Raw genomic sequence first — 19,987 nt, forward strand, 5'->3', positions numbered from 1 at the left:
AAAGGGGGCGTGGTTACAAACGAGTCAGCATGAACAGTTAACAGTGAGCCCACTGCACGCGGTGGGCCATACCACGTGATCAGAGGGAAGGAGAGCGTACCATGACAAGACGATTACCACCCAACCCCAAGTAGCAATATATCAGTATGTGTTCCAGTTGTTTATTCCCCCTTTCTTTCCTTTTTACTATATTGAATTAATCGTGTCTTGTAAGCTAACTCGAGATTAATGCCTGAATGAATCAAAGCCTGAGACTGAGACAAAAAAACTATGAATATGCATGAACAGAGCTGTTGAGCCAATCCTTCCACGCTGCCCCCGAGATCAGTAGTTAAAAATCAATTCTCAGTATCGGACAGTCAGTTCAAACTCTACAAAAAGATACTTAAAGTCTGCACCTCTCACGAGAAGAATTACGTACTTATAATAGTGTTTTATTTCATATGTTTGTCTTAGACCTAATCTGCAAATGTGGCTAAACTCATTTAATTTGCTCTTCACTATGCCGTAAACTTAATCAGCTTCTTTTTGTTGTTGGTAGAATTAGGATTTGTTCTGTTTGGCCAACAGTAATTAGTTTTAATTTAGCCAAGCACCAGCCTTAGGTTTATAACAGTCTACATCACCTGGCTACAAACCTGTGTACTTCCTGAAATACCTTTACAAAATTTCAGGAACTTTGGCGAAGTTCAGGGCAGTCCAAAAGATTCGGCTTGGCCCATTTTGCCGACTTGGAAAAACTTGGGTGATGAACTAGGGCCGCTGACAGCACAGAGAAAAGTCTGGGATTACGTGTGGCATAAATTCATCCAGAATTCAGCCATTCCGAAACTCTGCAACCTCTCCCTGAGTGGACTGATCATTTGGCCCTTCACTGACTCTGAAATGTAAGATCTTCTGCTTCATTCACAGGGTAAGCTTGGGGGGCCAGCCATGAGCCATCATTCACATCGATAATTCTGTACTGATTTATTTTTTTTCTCCTGTTAGCTCAGATAGTAACCTCAGGTCTAAGTTCCCATTAGGATTCCCCAGATAGGTGTTCTTCCCTTTCAGACATTTTTACTCAATTCTCGCTAATTAATTAATTTAGCCATAGTTGTCTCTTGGCTAGTTAGCGTTAGCTAAGTTGTGTGTGTGTGTGTAGGTCTGGGTCTCTTGGTTACTCAGTCCTCTTTATTGCAAGTCATCCTTCTCTACTCAACTTATTTAAATTTATAATTTGTCTTTTTTTCTTTCTTCTCTCCTTCCTTTTTCATTTGTCCGCAAGTCTGCTACTTGTCTTACGATGTCAAAGATTTGTTTTATTCATTAATCAGCAAACTTCACATTTAATCATTAAGTTGGACATAATGGCAAGTATATCTGAAACAATGGCATTCGGTCCCTGCACAAAATATGAACTAATTTAATTTGGTAATTAATCAGTAATAATTGAAAATCATTTCCTTACGTTTATGATCATGCCCCCTGTTAATATTTCATAAATGTATGTAATTTTGCTACAGCTGAATCCTGTAACACACTCTGTATGTGTGTGTATGTGTATGCTTAATTAAAAGGAGACATGGCTCCTAGCCATAGTACAGACTGTTCAAACTATCCTGACTCATGTATATGACATGCAGCCGTCTTCATTGTCTGTCTGTCTGTATGTATATACTGTATATGATTTACAGCCGTCTTCATTGTCTGTGTGTGTTTACTGTATATGATTTACCGCCGTCTTCATTGTCTGTGTGTATATACTGTATATGACTTACAGCTGTCTTCATTGTTTGTGTGTATATACTGTATATGACTTACAGCCGTCTTCATTGTCTGTGTGTGTTTACTGTATATGATTTACCGCCGTCTTCATTGTCTGTGTGTATATACTGTATATGACTTACAGCCGTCTTCATTGTCTGTGTGTATGTATACTGTATATGACTTACAGCCGTCTTCATTGTTTGTGTGTATATACTGTATATGACTTACAGCCGTCTTCATTGTCTGTGTGTGTTTACTGTATATGATTTACCGCCGTCTTCATTGTCTGTGTGTATATACTGTATATGACTTACAGCCGTCTTCATTGTCTGTGTGTATGTATACTGTATATGACTTACAGCCGTCTTCATTGTCTGTGTGTGTTTACTGTATATGACTTACAGCCGTCTTCATTGTCTGTGTGTGTTTACTGTATATGATTTACAGCCGTCTTCATTGTCTGTGTGTGTTTACTGTATATGACTTACAGCCGTCTTCATTGTCTGTGTGTGTTTACTGTATATGACATACAGCCGTCTTCATTGTCTGTGTGTGTATACTGTATATGACTTACAGCCGTCTTCATTGTCTGTGTGTGTATACTGTATATGACTTACAGCCGTCTTCATTGTCTCTGTGTGCGTTTACTGTATATGACTTACAGCCGTCTTCATTGTCTGTGTGTGTTTACTGTATATGACATACAGCCGTCTTCATTGTCTGTGTGTGTATACTGTATATGACTTACAGCCGTCTTCATTGTCTGTGTGTGTTTACTGTATATGACTTACAGCCGTCTTCATTGTCTGTGTGTGTTTACTGTATATGATTTACCGCCGTCTTCATTGTCTGTGTGTATATACTGTATATGACTTACAGCCGTCTTCATTGTCTGTGTGTGTTTACTGTATATGACTTACAGCCGTCTTCATTGTCTCTGTGTGCGTTTACTGTATATGACTTACAGCCGCCTTTACTGTCTGTGTGTGTGTATATACTGAATGTGACATACATTCTTTAGAACCCCCTAAAGACACCAACACTTTCTGAAATCTTCATATAGAATTTCTCTGATGTTCTGTACAGGCCTGCCAAGATACACAATAACAGATAAACTAAGACATTTATTAAGACTCTGCTGGCTATGTGGTCTCCTGTAACTCAGGTAAGGCTTTGACCTTAAGTAAAGAAGTTAAGGTGCTAGTAACACCTAGGTCATGAGTTTGATTCACAGGGCGCACATGTACTGTCACACTGATACACATGTAAGCCACTCTGTAGAAGAGTGTCTGTAAATGTGTGTGAACAAATAAACCCATTAAATCCTGGATAAGGCTAATTTCTTATCGGGTAACTCCATCACAACTGTCAGATTTTCCTAACTGTTGTACCAAGGGACGATTTCACACAGACACCTATAACAGAGAGCCACAAACATTTTTGCTACACGTTTACATACTTCCCCACATATTTTTTCCTGGGTTAAATTTCCTGTATTCAAGATCAATATTTTTTACTCATACTTGTTTTTGAGAAAGACTTGCTACCTCTGAAATAATGTGGATTGACAGTTTGTAAATTCCATTATCAGACTATATTCACTATTACATTACATAATGAACTAACCTATAACTCACTTACTCTAGTTAGTACACTGAGAGCACATTATCAGACTATATTCAATATTACATTATGTTACATAATGAACTAACCTGTAACTTTGTCATCAAGGTTCACTTTCATCATATTAACCCTAAGACATCACAACAAGTCAGCTGCAGATATTTATCTAATAAATAATAAATCAATTACATTTACTGCTGTGTACACACTTACTAAAAGACGCACACAGCTCTTCACACAACACAGACTAACAACAACACACTGCTCTCCACACAACAAAGACTAACTGGAAATCCAGGCAGAACCCTCTTAACTTCTCCAGTACTGAACGTTGTTCTTCTTCAACCTGAACTGCGCTGAGCAGAACTGCGTCCTTCACGTCATCAGTCTTTCATACATAACTTAGCCAGCTAGCTGCGGATCACAACACACAATAAACACACCTGAAAATGTCCTGCTGTGTAAACTAACTAGTATTTATGAACATGGGACACTGTGCAGCTGGAGCCACTGTTGAATTAGCTGTAGTCACCAGTGTGTAACACAGATGTTAACAAACAGCGCTGAAGGCACAAACGTGAGCTGGACACTGAAGGACTGTAGGACACATGAACGCTAACTAGCTAATAGCAGAAAGCTAACTAGCCTGCTAGCTAATGCCTGCCCTACGCTTCAGTTCAATCTTTGGCAAACTCCACACCTAAAGACACATTTCCCTTTACGTATGCACCTATTAACCCGTCATCACAATATTTAGGATAATTTCACTGAGTATCTGTTTAAAAATAGCTAACATTTCTTACCTGCGCGCGGAGTTGTCCTGTTGGACGCATCGTAAGCAGATATTACGCTGCCCTCACAGAGCTCCATGAAGTGAGAAACCTCACTTTAAAGTGTCTGTTAATCATTTAAACTGAAACAACACGTTTCCTAAACTTTTTAGTTGGAATACAGTGTTGCATTTTTAAAGTTTAAAATCAAGACTTGAAGTTTCAGTTTTAAAAATGAGTTTATTTTCAAAATAATAAAACTATTTGGCCGGATGTGGCTCAATCTCAGGAAACATTGAAGCTATGGATTAACCATGAGGAACTATGGTGCCGCTGCAATACGCGCTATGGCCACTACATTTAGCTGACACTTTTATCCAAAGCGACTTACAGTTATGACTGATTACAGCTTGAGCAGTTGAGGGTTAAGGGCCTTGCTCAGGGGCCCAACAGTGACAACTGGTGGGGCTTTACCCAGCAACCTTCCAATTATAAGTCAAGTATCTTATCCACTGAGCTACCACTGCCACATGGTCATCTTGCACTCAGGACATACAGACTATTGGGAGTTGTGCACTAAGCGTTTGAGGCTTGTGTTTTAAGTGTGAGGAAATGCAGAATAAAAAGAGTTGAACTTAATACACATTATGGCCACTAGATGGAGACAGTATTCCTCTCTCGTCAACAATGAGAGCTTGTTGGCATCAGTGAAAGTGACTTTAGATAAAGTAGCTTGTAGGTTCTAAATTCTAAATTACAGCTAGAAACAACAACTTACAACCTTTACTGTGTCATAACACACACACACACACACACACACACACACACACACACACACTAACTTTAATATAAAATATACACACTCCAGTCTATAAAAGTGCTATATACAATAAATATTGTACTTGTATACTTACTTACTATTTACCACTGCCTGATTAAAAAGATGCCCTCACACTCTCTCACACTCGTCTTCTATGTTGGCCACTCGGTCTTTCCTTTATCTCAGAACGGTGTCCATTAAACACTCAGTACTTCACTCCCATTCCAGTCTAACTCCTCCTTGTCAGGGAAACATAACGATATTGTGGGTGTTACCCCAGAATGGGTGGAGAGGTTCACTTCACTCTGGCCCCAGAGCTAAAATGCTAACAGCTCCCCTGAGGTGTTCAGCCCATGGTTCAGAGTCAAAAGATAACAACCAGACCTGCTGAACTGGTTTCTGGTAATGAAAACTGCTATGGGCAAATTACAAACTGTTATTCAGAACTTGAACTGAAGCTAAATCCTAGGTGCTCATTCTTTGTACCCCTCCAATGTCTCTCTTTCTTTCTGTACCCCCCATGTCTCTCTCTCTCTCACACACACATGTGACAGCAGCACTACACCCTGATGGATCTCTCTCTGTCTCACACAGCACATGTTGATAGAAAGTGTTTCATTCTTTTTTGAACTCAAGCATCTAAACTGCTTTCTGGTGATGACAACTGGTTGTGTCTGAGTTCCAAACAGAACCTAAACAGAAAAATCCCCTGTAAGAATGAATACCTACACTGTTAGTGTAGTGACCTGAAGTGCTAAATGTGTAAGGGTTGGCACCAGGCTGAGGCTCCCGCCGGCCACCAGAGGGAGGCCTCGTGTCAGGAACACCACTAATCAGGCTCAACGCCCAACAGCTGGGGGTAGACCTTATATAAGCCCAGTGACCCACACATTCAGTGCTTGGTCTTTGCCAAAGTTCTGAGCCAAGCTCCTAGCTGGTACCTTCAGGTATTGAGGTCTGTGTGCCCTCATGCTATGCCTTACTTCTGTGCTGCGAGAGTGTTCGTGTTTTTACGCGTCCCCTCCCCTCTCCAGTTTTCCCTCTTTTGCTAGACCTTGCTTCTGTGCTGCGAGGGTGTTCATGTTTTTACACGTCCCCTCCCCTCTCCAGTTTTCCCCTCTCAAGTCTGTCTCTCTCCCGAGGCTTCCCTTAGCCATTCAAGTTCTTCCCTGTTTTCTGGTGTTGTTTGGGAAGTTTGTTTGGATTGTTTGGATTTGCCATGGCATCCTTTGTTCTCCCTTTTGCCATGCTCGGCATGGTGCTTCGTTTTTTCCTTTTGTTTTACCTGGTCCAAGACCGAACTGTTCTGCACACAGGCCCACCATTATTAAAGCCCAGTAGGCTGTTGGTGGCATCAGCTAGCCGAAGTGGGTTCGAGCCCGCCTTACAGAATGAACACCTACATTGTTATTGTAGTGATGTGAAGTGCTGACATTACACATCTAATGTTATCTGAACACTTGCACAGTGATGGTAACACCTGCAGTGTTAATACACCTCTTACAGTATTCATGGTGTTTACATATTTGTATTGTTGTCTGTCTCTGTGCTCATGTTTGTTTCCCTCTTGTTTTCTGGATCTGATTCCATGTTTGTTGCTGTGTCTTCTGGTCCCAACATGTCTGTTCATGTATCATCCTTCTGTTCCCAACACACACACAGAGGGAGATATGGTATAAACACACACACACACACACACACAGAGGGAGATATGGTATAAACACACACACAGAGGGAGATATGGTATAAACACACACACACACAGGGAGATATGGTATAAACACACACACACAGAGGGAGATATGGTATAAACACACACACAGAGGGAGATATGGTATAAACACACACACACAGAGGGAGATATGGTATAAACACACACACACAGAGGGAGATATGGTATAAACACACACACACAGAGGGAGATATGGTATAAACACACGCACACACACACAGAGGGAGATATGGTATAAACACACACACACACAGAGGGAGATATGGTATAAACACACACACACACAGAGGGAGATATGGTATAAACACACACACACACATGCACACAGAGGGAGATATGGTATAAACACATACACACACACAGAGGGAGATATGGTATAAACACACACACAGAGGGAGATATGGTATAAACACACACACACAGAGGGAGATATGGTATAAACACACACACACACACAGAGGGAGATATGGTATAAACACACACACACACACAGAGGGAGATATGGTATAAACACACACACAGAGGGAGATATGGTATAAACACACACACACACAGAGGGAGATATGGTATAAACACACACACAGAGGGAGATATGGTATAAACACACACACACAGAGGGAGATATGGTATAAACACACACACACACACAGAGGGAGATATGGTATAAACACACACACAGAGGGAGATATGGTATAAACACACACACAGAGGGAGATATGGTATAAACACACACACACACGCACACAGAGGGAGATATGGTATAAACACACACACACACACAGAGGGAGATATGGTATAAACACACACACACACACACGCACACAGAGGGAGATATGGTATAAACACACACACACTCAGAGGGAGCAATGGTATAAACACACACACAGAGAGGGAGATATGGTATAAACACACACACACACACACACACACAGAGGGAGATATGGTATAAACACACACAGAGGGAGCTATGGTATAAACATACACATACACACACACACACAGAGGGAGATATGGTATAAACACACACACACACAGAGGGAGATATGGTATAAACACACACACACACACACACACACAGAGGGAGATATGGTATAAACACACACACACGCACAGAGGGAGATATGGTATAAACACACACACACACAGAGGGAGATATGGTATAAACACACACAGAGGGAGCTATGGTATAAACATACACACACACACACACACATACACACAAAGGGAGCTATGGTATAACATACATACACAGAGGGAGATATTGTATAAACTTGCACACATAGGTAGATATGTTATAAACACACACACAGAGGGCGATTTGCTAATCGTAACAAGACAAGGCTTGTTCTTCTACTCTTGTGATGTAATGGCACTTAAAAATTCTCATACTGGCTTGGTTCTTTCTAAAGAGAAAAAAGGTGCAACCAGATTATTGTTCAGATAGAAACAGACAGTGTGTGTACAGGTGAACTCCAGTGAAGAAACAGAGAGTGTGTGTACAGGTGTATTTATAGTAATAACATTGCTTATTATGATGAGCTACAGTGATGAAAACTGCAGTAGTGAAACAAGAGATAAAGTGAGTGTTTTAACATAAATTAATGTTATCTGCTGTAGTTCTGTAAACTCTGGACATCCTGATGAAGACAGAACCAGACATTCTTCCTGAAGACTTGCAGACTGAACCCAGTAAAGGTAACACTGTCCTCATGTTTCGTAGATATTGCTGTAATCTCGTGTGTTTCTCTCTGTTAGTAATTATGACCTTCAGTAAGATTCATAAAACCAACCATACGGCCAGATTCAGAAAACCAATCATGTAAACTTAAGGTCAAATTCACATGCCAGAATGCCTAGATCTGCAAGACTTATTAAAAGTCCACATTCCTGGAATACTGGATTTTAACCTTTCCTGTACAAAGTGTTCGCTTTGCACTGCAACAAGACCAAACTCAAATAAGGAAAATATTCTTTATTAATTCTCATGAATCCAACAAGATATTTGATTGTGTGGACTATGAATCCACAGTGCCCCTTAGTGACTGTAAAAGGTTCTTCAACCTGAACTGTTCTGAGTCCCTCTTTATAAATGTATGTTAACTTTCCCTGTTTTTGAAAGGCTCTGAGCTCGAGCAGAGACGGAGTCCCAGTATGGTGAATGCAGTTTACCTATGAATTAACCTGTCATTGCTGTATTCGCATATTAACCTTTATACTTGCTATTATGTGATTACCTCTTCATTTCAAGTATAATAGACAGAGGAACACTATTTGATCTATTAATATGAGAACAGTTATAATATTTGTGTAACAATCATGCTTTCTCTTAATGAAAAATGTAACTGTTTCCTATATATAGTTATGAGCTTTATATTGGTGGTAAGAACTTTTTCTTTTCATTTAGAAATATGTGGACTAAGCGCTCAGGTGAAATTAGTGTGATAAAATTGTTCCCACCTATTACGGCTTAAATGACATGTGACGGCCCGAGTGCCGCAGGGCAAGGAGCAGGGCGCACAGACCTCTCTCGACGGAGACACACACTTATTAACGTAAAAAAGAAAAGATAAACAACACACATTAACGGCATTCACACGCAACATCCAGTACACCATGAACATCTACTGTGAACACACCTAACATTTAACATGAACAATGACCGACTGCAAACTACACACAAACAGGCATTTAAATACATACATAAACGAAACCAAGAACTGGGTGCAGGTGTGTGCTAAAAGGGGGCGTGGTTACAAACAAGTCAGCATGAACAGTTAACAGTGAGCCCACTGCACGCGGTGGGCCATACCACGTGATCAGAGGGAAGGGGAGCGTACCATGACAAGATGATTACCACCCAACCCCAAGTAGCAATATATCAGTATGTGTTCCAGTTGTTTATTCCCCCTTTCTTTCCTTTTTACTATATTGAATTAATCGTGTCTTGTAAGCTAACTCGAGATTAATGCCTGCCTGAATCAAAGCCTGAGACTGAGACAAAAAAACTATGAATATGCATGAACAGAGCTGTTGAGCCAATCCTTCCACGCTGCCCCCGAGATCAGTAGTTAAAAATCAATTCTCAGTATCGGACAGTCAGTTCAAGCTCTACAAAAAGATACTTAAAGTCTGCACCTCTCACCAGAAGAATTACGTACTTATAATAGTGTTTTCTTTCATATGTTTGTTTTAGACCTAATCTGCAAATGTGGCTAAACTCATTTAATTTGCTCTTCACTATGCCGTAAACTTAATCAGCTTCTTTTTGTTGTTGGTAGAATTAGGATTTGTTCTGTTTGGCCAACAGTAATTAGTTTTAATTTAGCCAACCACCAGCCTTAGGTTTATAACAGTCTACATCACCTGGCTACAAACCTGTGTACTTCCTGAAATACCTTTACAAAATTTCAGGAACTTTGGCGAAGTTCAGGGCACTCCAAAAGATTCAGCCCGGCCCATTTTGCCGACTTGGAAAAACTTGGGTGATGAACTAGGGCCGCTGACAGCACAGAGAAAAGTCTGGGATTACGTGTGGCATAAATTCATCCAGAATTCAGCCACTCCGAAACTCTGCAACCTCTCCCTGAGTGGACTGATCATTTGGCCCTTCACTGACTCTGAAATGTAAGATCTTCTGCTTCATTCACAGGCTAAGCTCGAGGGGCCAGCCATGAGCCATCATTCACATAGATAATTCTGTACTGATTTATTTTTCTCCTGTTAGCTCAGATAGTAACCTCAGGTCTAAGTTCCCATTAGGATTCCCCAGATAGTTGTTCTTCCCTTTCAGACATTTTTACTCAATTCTCACTAATTAATTAATTTAGCCATAGTTGTCTCTTGGCTAGTTAGCGTTAGCTAAGTTGTGTGTGTGTGTGTAGGTCTGGGTCTCTTGGTTACTCAGTCCTCTTTATTGCAAGTCATCCTTCTCTACTCAACTTATTTCAATTTATAATTTGTCTTTTTTTCTTTCTTCTCTCCTTCCTTTTTCATTTGTCCGCAAGTCTGCTACCTGTCTTACGATGTCAAAGATTTGTTTTATTCATTAATCAGCAAACTTCACATTTAATCATTAAGTTGGACATAATGGCAAGTATATCTGAAACAATGGCATTCGGTCCCTGCACAAAATATGAACTAATTTAATTTGGTAATTAATCAGTAATAATTGAAAATCATTTCCTTACGTTTATGATCATGCCCCCTGTTAATATTTCATAAATGTATGTAATTTTGCTACAGCTGAATCCTGTAACACACTCTGTATGTGTGTGTATGTGTATGCTTAATTAAAAGGAGACATGGCTCCTAGCCATAGTACAGACTGTTCGAACTATCCTGACTCATGTATATGACATGCAGCCGTCTTCATTGTCTGTCTGTCTGTATGTATATACTGTATATGATTTACAGCCGTCTTCATTGTCTGTGTTTGTATACTGTATATGATTTACAGCCGTCTTCATTGTCTGTGTGTGTTTACTGTATATGACTTACAGCCGTCTTCATTGTCTCTGTGTGCGTTTACTGTATATGACTTACAGCCGTCTTCATTGTCTGTGTGCGTTTACTGTATATGACTTACAGCCGTCTTCATTGTCTGTGTGTGTATACTGTATATGACTTACAGCCGTCTTCATTGTCTGTGTGTGTTTACTGTATATGACTTACAGCCGTCTTCATTGTCTGTGTGTGTTTACTGTATATGACTTACAGCCGTCTTCATTGTCTGTGTGTATATACTGTATATGACTTACAGCCGTCTTCATTGTCTGTGTTTGTATACTGTATATGATTTACAGCCGTCTTCATTGTCTCTGTGTGCGTTTACTGTATATGACTTACAGCTGTCTTTACTGTCTGTGTGTGTGTATATACTGAATGTGACATACATTCTTTAGAACCCCCTAAAGACACCAACACTTTCTGAAATCTTCATATAGAATTTCTCTGATGTTCTGTACAGGCCTGCCAAGATACACAATAACAGATAAACTAAGACATTTATTAAGACTCTGCTGGCTATGTGGTCTCCTGTAACTCAGGTAAGGCTTTGACCTTAAGTAAAGAAGTTAAGGTGCTAGTAACACCTAGGTCATGAGTTTGATTCACAGGGTGCACATGTACTGTCACACTGATACACATGTAAGCCACTCTGTAGAAGAGTGTCTGTAAATGTGTGTGAACAAATAAACCCATTAAATCCTGGATAAGGCTAATTTCTTATCGGGTAACTCCATCACAACTGTCAGATTTTCCTAACTGTTGTACCAAGGGTCGATTTCACACAGACACCTATAACAGAGAGCCACAAACATTTTTGCTACACGTTTACATACTTCCCCACATATTTTTTCCTGGGTTAAATTTCCTGTATTCAAGATCAATATTTTTTACTCATATTTGTTTTTGAGAAAGACTTGCTACCTCTGAAATAATGTGGATGAACCTTTTTATTACTGTTGTATTTCGGTTGAATGTTGCTTCAGTTTGGTTATGGACAATCAGACTATATTCACTATTACATTACATAATGAACTAACCTATAACTCACTTACTCTAGTTAGTACACTGAGAGCACATTATCAGACTATATTCAATATTACATTATGTTACATAATGAACTAACCTGTAACTTTGTCATCAAGGTTCACTTTCATCATATTAACCCTAAGACATCACAACAAGTCAGCTGCAGATATTTATCTAATAAATAATAAATCAATTACATTTACTGCTGTGTACACACTTACTAAAAGACGCACACAGCTCTTCACACAACACAGACTAACAACAACACACTGCTCTCCACACAACAAAGACTAACTGGAAATCCAGGCAGAACCCTCTTAACTTCTCCAGTACTGAACGTCGTTCTTCTTCAACCTGAACTGCGCTGAGCAGAACTGCGTCCTTCACGTCATCAGTCTTTCATACATAACTTAGCCAGCTAGCTGCAGATCACAACACACAATAAACACACCTGAAAATGTCCTGCTGTGTAAACTAACTAGTATTTATGAACATGGGACACTGTGCAGCTGGAGCCACTGTTGAATTAGCTGTAGTCACCAGTGTGTAACACAGATGTTAACAAACAGCGCTGAAAGCACAAACGTGAGCTGGACACTGAAGGACTGTAGGACACATGAACGCTAACTAGCTAATAGCAGAAAGCTAACTAGCCTGCTAGCTAATGCCTGCCCTACGCTTCAGTTCAATCTTTGGCAAACTCCACACCTAAAGACACATTTCCCTTTACGTATGCACCTATTAACCCGTCATCACAATATTTAGGATAATTTCACTGAGTATCTGTTTAAAAATAGCTAACATTTCTTACCTGCGCGCGGAGTTGTCCTGTTGGACGCATCGTAAGCAGATATTACGCTGCCCTCACAGAGCTCCATGAAGTGAGAAACCTCACTTTAAAGTGTCTGTTAATCATTTAAACTGAAACAACACGTTTCCTAAACTTTTTAGTTGGAATACAGTGTTGCATTTTTAAAGTTTAAAATCAAGACTTGAAGTTTCAGTTTTAAAAATGAGTTTATTTTCAAAATAATAAAACTATTTGGCCGGATGTGGCTCAATCTCAGGAAACATTGAAGCTATGGATTAACCATGAGGAACTATGGTGCCGCTGCAATACGCGCTATGGCCACTACATTTAGCTGACACTTTTATCCAAAGCGACTTACAGTTATGACTGATTACAGCTTGAGCAGTTGAGGGTTAAGGGCCTTGCTCAGGGGCCCAACAGTGACAACTGGTGGGGCTTTACCCAGCAACCTTCCAATTATAAGTCAAGTATCTTATCCACTGAGCTACCACTGCCACATGGTCATCTTGCACTCAGGACATACAGACTATTGGGAGTTGTGCACTAAGCGTTTGAGGCTTGTGTTTTAAGTGTGAGGAAATGCAGAATAAAAAGAGTTGAACTTAATACACATTATGGCCACTAGATGGAGACAGTATTCCTCTCTCGTCAACAATGAGAGCTTGTTGGCATCAGTGAAAGTGACTTTAGATAAAGTAGCTTGTAGGTTCTAAATTCTAAATTACAGCTAGAAACAACAACTTACAACCTTTACTGTGTCATAACACACACACACACACACACACACACACACACACTAACTTTAATATAAAATATACACACTCCAGTCTATAAAAGTGCTATATACAATAAATATTGTACTTGTATACTTACTTACTATTTACCAATGCCTGATTAAAAAGATGCCCTCACACTCTCTCACACTCGTCTTCTATGTTGGCCACTCGGTCTTTCCTTTATCTCAGAACGGTGTCCATTAAACACTCAGTACTTCACTCCCATTCCAGTCTAACTCCTCCTTGTCAGGGAAACATAACGATATTGTGGGTGTTACCCCAGAATGGGTGGAGAGGTTCACTTCACTCTGGCCCCAGAGCTAAAATGCTAACAGCTCCCCTGAGGTGTTCAGCCCATGGTTCAGAGTCAAAAGATAACAACCAGACCTGCTGAACTGGTTTCTGGTAATGAAAACTGCTGTGGGCAAATTACAAACTGTTATTCAGAACTTGAACTGAAGCTAAATCCTAGGTGCTCATTCTTTGTACCCCTCCAATGTCTCTCTCTCTTTCTGTACCCCCCATGTCTCTCTCTCTCTCACACACACATGTGACAGCAGCACTACACCCTGATGGATCTCTCTCTGTCTCACACAGCACGTTGATAGAAAGTGTTTCATTCTTTTTTGAACTCAAGCATCTAAACTGCTTTCTGGTGATGACAACTGGTTGTGTCTGAGTTCCAAACAGAACCTAAACAGAAAAATCCCCTGTAAGAATGAATACCTACACTGTTAGTGTAGTGACCTGAAGTGCTAAATGTGTAAGGGTTGGCACCAGGCTGAGGCTCCCGCCGGCCACCAGAGGGAGGCCTCGTGTCAGGAACACCACTAATCAGGCTCAACGCCCAACAGCTGGGGGTAGACCTTATATAAGCCCAGTGACCCACACATTCAGTGCTTGGTCTTTGCCAAAGTTCTGAGCCAAGCTCCTAGCTGGTACCTTCAGGTATTGAGGTCTGTGTGCCCTCATGCTACGCCTTACTTCTGTGCTGCGAGAGTGTTCGTGTTTTTACACGTCCCCTCCCCTCTCCAGTTTTCCCTCTTTTGCTAGACCTTGCTTCTGTGCTGCGAGGGTGTTCGTGTTTTTACACGTCCCCTCCCCTCTCCAGTTTTCCCCTCTCAAGTCTGTCTCTCTCCCGAGGCTTCCCTTAGCCATTCAAGTTCTTCCCTGTTTTCTGGTGTTGTTTGGGAAGTTTGTTTGGATTGTTTGGATTTGCCATGGCATCCTTTGTTCTCCCTTTTGCCATGCTCGGCATGGTGCTTCGTTTTTTCCTTTTGTTTTACCTGGTCCAAGACCGAACTGTTCTGCACACAGGCCCACCATTATTAAAGCCCAGTAGGCTGTTGGTGGCATCAGCTAGCCGAAGTGGGTTCGAGCCCGCCTTACAGAATGAACGCCTACATTGTTATTGTAGTGATGTGAAGTGCTGACATTACACATCTAATGTTATCTGAACACTTGCACAGTGATAGTAACACCTGCAGTGTTAATACACCTCTTACAGTATTTATGGTGTTTACATATTTGTATTGTTGTCTGTCTCTGTGCTCATGTTTGTTTCCCTCTTGTTTTCTGGATCTGATTCCATGTTTGTTGCCTTCTGGTCCCAACATGTCTGTTCATATATCATCCTTCTGTTCCCAACACACACACAGAGGGAGATATGGTATAAACACACACACACACACAGAGGGAGATATGGTATAAACACACACACACACACACACAGAGGGAGATATGGTATAAACACACACACACACACACACACAGAGGGAGATATGGTATAAACACACACACACACACACACAGAGGGAGATATGGTATAAACACACACACACACACACACAGAGGGAGATATGGTATAAACACACACACACACACACACAGAGGGAGATATGGTATAAACACACACACACACACACACAGAGGGAGATATGGTATAAACACACACACACACACACACAGAGGGAGATATGGTATAAACACACACACACACACACACAGAGGGAGATATGGTATAAACACACACACACACACACACACAGAGGGAGATATGGTATAAACACACACACACACACACACAGAGGGAGATATGGTATAAACACACACACACACACACACAGAGGGAGATATGGTATAAACACACACACACACACACACAGAGGGAGCTATGGTATAAACACACACACACACACAGAGGGAGCTATGGTATAAACACACACACAGAGGGAGCTATGGTATAAACACACACACAGAGGGAGCTATGGTATAAACACACACACAGAGGGAGCTATGGTATAAACACACACACAGAGGGAGCTATGGTATAAACACACACACAGAGGGAGCTATGGTATAAACACACACACAGAGGGAGCTATGGTATAAACACACACACAGAGGGAGCTATGGTATAAACACACACACAGAGGGAGCTATGGTATAAACACACACACAGAGGGAGCTATGGTATAAACACACACACAGAGGGAGCTATGGTATAAACACACACACAGAGGGAGCTATGGTATAAACACACACACAGAGGGAGCTATGGTATAAACACACACACAGAGGGAGCTATGGTATAAACACACACACAGAGGGAGCTATGGTATAAACACACACACAGAGGGAGCTATGGTATAAACACACACACAGAGGGAGCTATGGTATAAACACACACACAGAGGGAGCTATGGTATAAACACACACACAGAGGGAGCTATGGTATAAACACACACACAGAGGGAGCTATGGTATAAACACACACACAGAGGGAGCTATGGTATAAACACACACACAGAGGGAGCTATGGTATAAACACACACACAGAGGGAGCTATGGTATAAACACACACACAGAGGGAGCTATGGTATAAACACACACACAGAGGGAGCTATGGTATAAACACACACACAGAGGGAGCTATGGTATAAACACACACACAGAGGGAGCTATGGTATAAACACACACACAGAGGGAGCTATGGTATAAACACACACACACACACACACACAGAGGGAGCTATGGTATAAACACACACACAGAGGGAGCTATGGTATAAACACACACACAGAGGGAGCTATGGTATAAACACACACACACACACACACAGAGGGAGCTATGGTATAAACACACACACAGAGGGAGCTATGGTATAAACACACACACACACACACACAGAGGGAGATATGGTATAAACACACACACACAGAGGGAGATATGGTATAAACACACACACACACACACACACACACAGAGGGAGATATGGTATAAACACACACACACAGAGGGAGATATGGTATAAACACACACACACACACAGAGGGAGATATGGTATAAACACACACACACAGAGGGAGATATGGTATAAACACACACACACACAGAGGGAGATATGGTATAAACACACACACACACACACAGAGGGAGCTATGGTATAAACACACACACACACACACACACAGAGGGAGCTATGGTATAAACACACACACACACACACACAGAGGGAGCTATGGTATAAACACACACACACAAACACACAGAGGGAGCTATGGTATAAACACACACACAGAGGGAGCTATGGTATAAACACACACACACACACACACAGAGGGAGCTATGGTATAAACACACACACAGAGGGAGCTATGGTATAAACACACACACACACACACACAGAGGGAGCTATGGTATAAACACACACACACACACACACACACACAGAGGGAGCTATGGTATAAACACACACACACACAGAGGGCGATATGGTATAAACACACACACACACAGAGGGCGATATGGTATAAACACACACACACACAGAGGGCGATATGGTATAAACACACACACACACAGAGGGCGATATGGTATAAACACACACACACACAGAGGGCGATATGGTATAAACATACACACACAGAGGGAGATATGGTATAAACACACACACAGAGGGAGATATGGTATAAACACACACACACACATGCACACAGAGGGAGATATGGTATAAACACATACACACACACAGAGGGAGATATGGTATAAACACACACACAGAGGGAGATATGGTATAAACACACACACACAGAGGGAGATATGGTATAAACACACACACAGAGGGAGATATGGTATAAACACACACACACAGAGGGAGATATGGTATAAACACACACACACAGAGGGAGATATGGTATAAACACACACACACACACAGAGGGAGATATGGTATAAACACACACACAGAGGGAGATATGGTATAAACACACACACAGAGGGAGATATGGTATAAACACACACACAGAGGGAGATATGGTATAAACACACACACAGAGGGAGATATGGTATAAACACACACACACAGAGGGAGATATGGTATAAACACACACACACACACACAGAGGGAGATATGGTATAAACACACACACAGAGGGAGATATGGTATAAACACACACACACACACGCACACAGAGGGAGATATGGTATAAACACACACACACAGAGGGAGATATGGTATAAACACACACACACACAGAGGGAGATATGGTATAAACACACACACACACAGAGGGAGATATGGTATAAACACACACACACACATGCACACAGAGGGAGATATGGTATAAACACATACACACACACAGAGGGAGATATGGTATAAACACACACACAGAGGGAGCTATGGTATAAACACACACACAGAGGGAGCTATGGTATAAACACACACACAGAGGGAGCTATGGTATAAACACACACACAGAGGGAGCTATGGTATAAACACACACACAGAGGGAGCTATGGTATAAACACACACACAGAGGGAGCTATGGTATAAACACACACACAGAGGGAGCTATGGTATAAACACACACACAGAGGGAGCTATGGTATAAACACACACACAGAGGGAGCTATGGTATAAACACACACACAGAGGGAGCTATGGTATAAACACACACACAGAGGGAGCTATGGTATAAACACACACACAGAGGGAGCTATGGTATAAACACACACACAGAGGGAGCTATGGTATAAACACACACACACACACACACACAGAGGGAGCTATGGTATAAACACACACACAGAGGGAGCTATGGTATAAACACACACACAGAGGGAGCTATGGTATAAACACACACACACACACACACAGAGGGAGCTATGGTATAAACACACACACAGAGGGAGCTATGGTATAAACACACACACACACACACACACAGAGGGAGATATGGTATAAACACACACACACAGAGGGAGATATGGTATAAACACACACACACACACACACACACACAGAGGGAGATATGGTATAAACACACACACACAGAGGGAGATATGGTATAAACACACACACACACACAGAGGGAGATATGGTATAAACACACACACACAGAGGGAGATATGGTATAAACACACACACACACAGAGGGAGATATGGTATAAACACACACACACACACACAGAGGGAGCTATGGTATAAACACACACACACACACACACAGAGGGAGCTATGGTATAAACACACACACACAAACACACAGAGGGAGCTATGGTATAAACACACACACAGAGGGAGCTATGGTATAAACACACACACACACACAGAGGGAGCTATGGTATAAACACACACACAGAGGGAGCTATGGTATAAACACACACACACACACACACAGAGGGAGCTATGGTATAAACACACACACACACACACACACACACAGAGGGAGCTATGGTATAAACACACACACACACAGAGGGCGATATGGTATAAACACACACACACACAGAGGGCGATATGGTATAAACACACACACACACAGAGGGCGATATGGTATAAACACACACACACACAGAGGGCGATATGGTATAAACACACACACACACAGAGGGCGATATGGTATAAACATACACACACAGAGGGAGATATGGTATAAACACACACACAGAGGGAGATATGGTATAAACACACACACACACATGCACACAGAGGGAGATATGGTATAAACACATACACACACACAGAGGGAGATATGGTATAAACACACACACAGAGGGAGATATGGTATAAACACACACACACAGAGGGAGATATGGTATAAACACACACACAGAGGGAGATATGGTATAAACACACACACACAGAGGGAGATATGGTATAAACAC

At 41.4% G+C, this 19,987-nt stretch overlaps 1 long non-coding RNA gene across 1 annotated transcript in view; it reads left to right on the forward strand.

Annotated features, from left to right (window-relative positions):
* LOC145657489 (uncharacterized) overlaps positions 1–19,987 on the forward strand; it is a 33,564-nt gene that overhangs the window by 1,440 nt on the left and 12,137 nt on the right. The window contains exons 2-4 of the long non-coding RNA XR_014123217.1: positions 675–913; positions 8,315–8,392; positions 10,109–10,321. This is a non-coding gene — a long non-coding RNA (uncharacterized LOC145657489). The remainder of the gene's footprint in view (positions 1–674; positions 914–8,314; positions 8,393–10,108; positions 10,322–19,987) is intronic.

Source organism: Electrophorus electricus, chromosome 1, assembly GCF_041902795.1.
Source record: "Electrophorus electricus isolate QZ-2024a chromosome 1, ASM4190279v1, whole genome shotgun sequence".
Lineage (NCBI taxonomy): Eukaryota > Metazoa > Chordata > Actinopteri > Gymnotiformes > Gymnotidae > Electrophorus > Electrophorus electricus.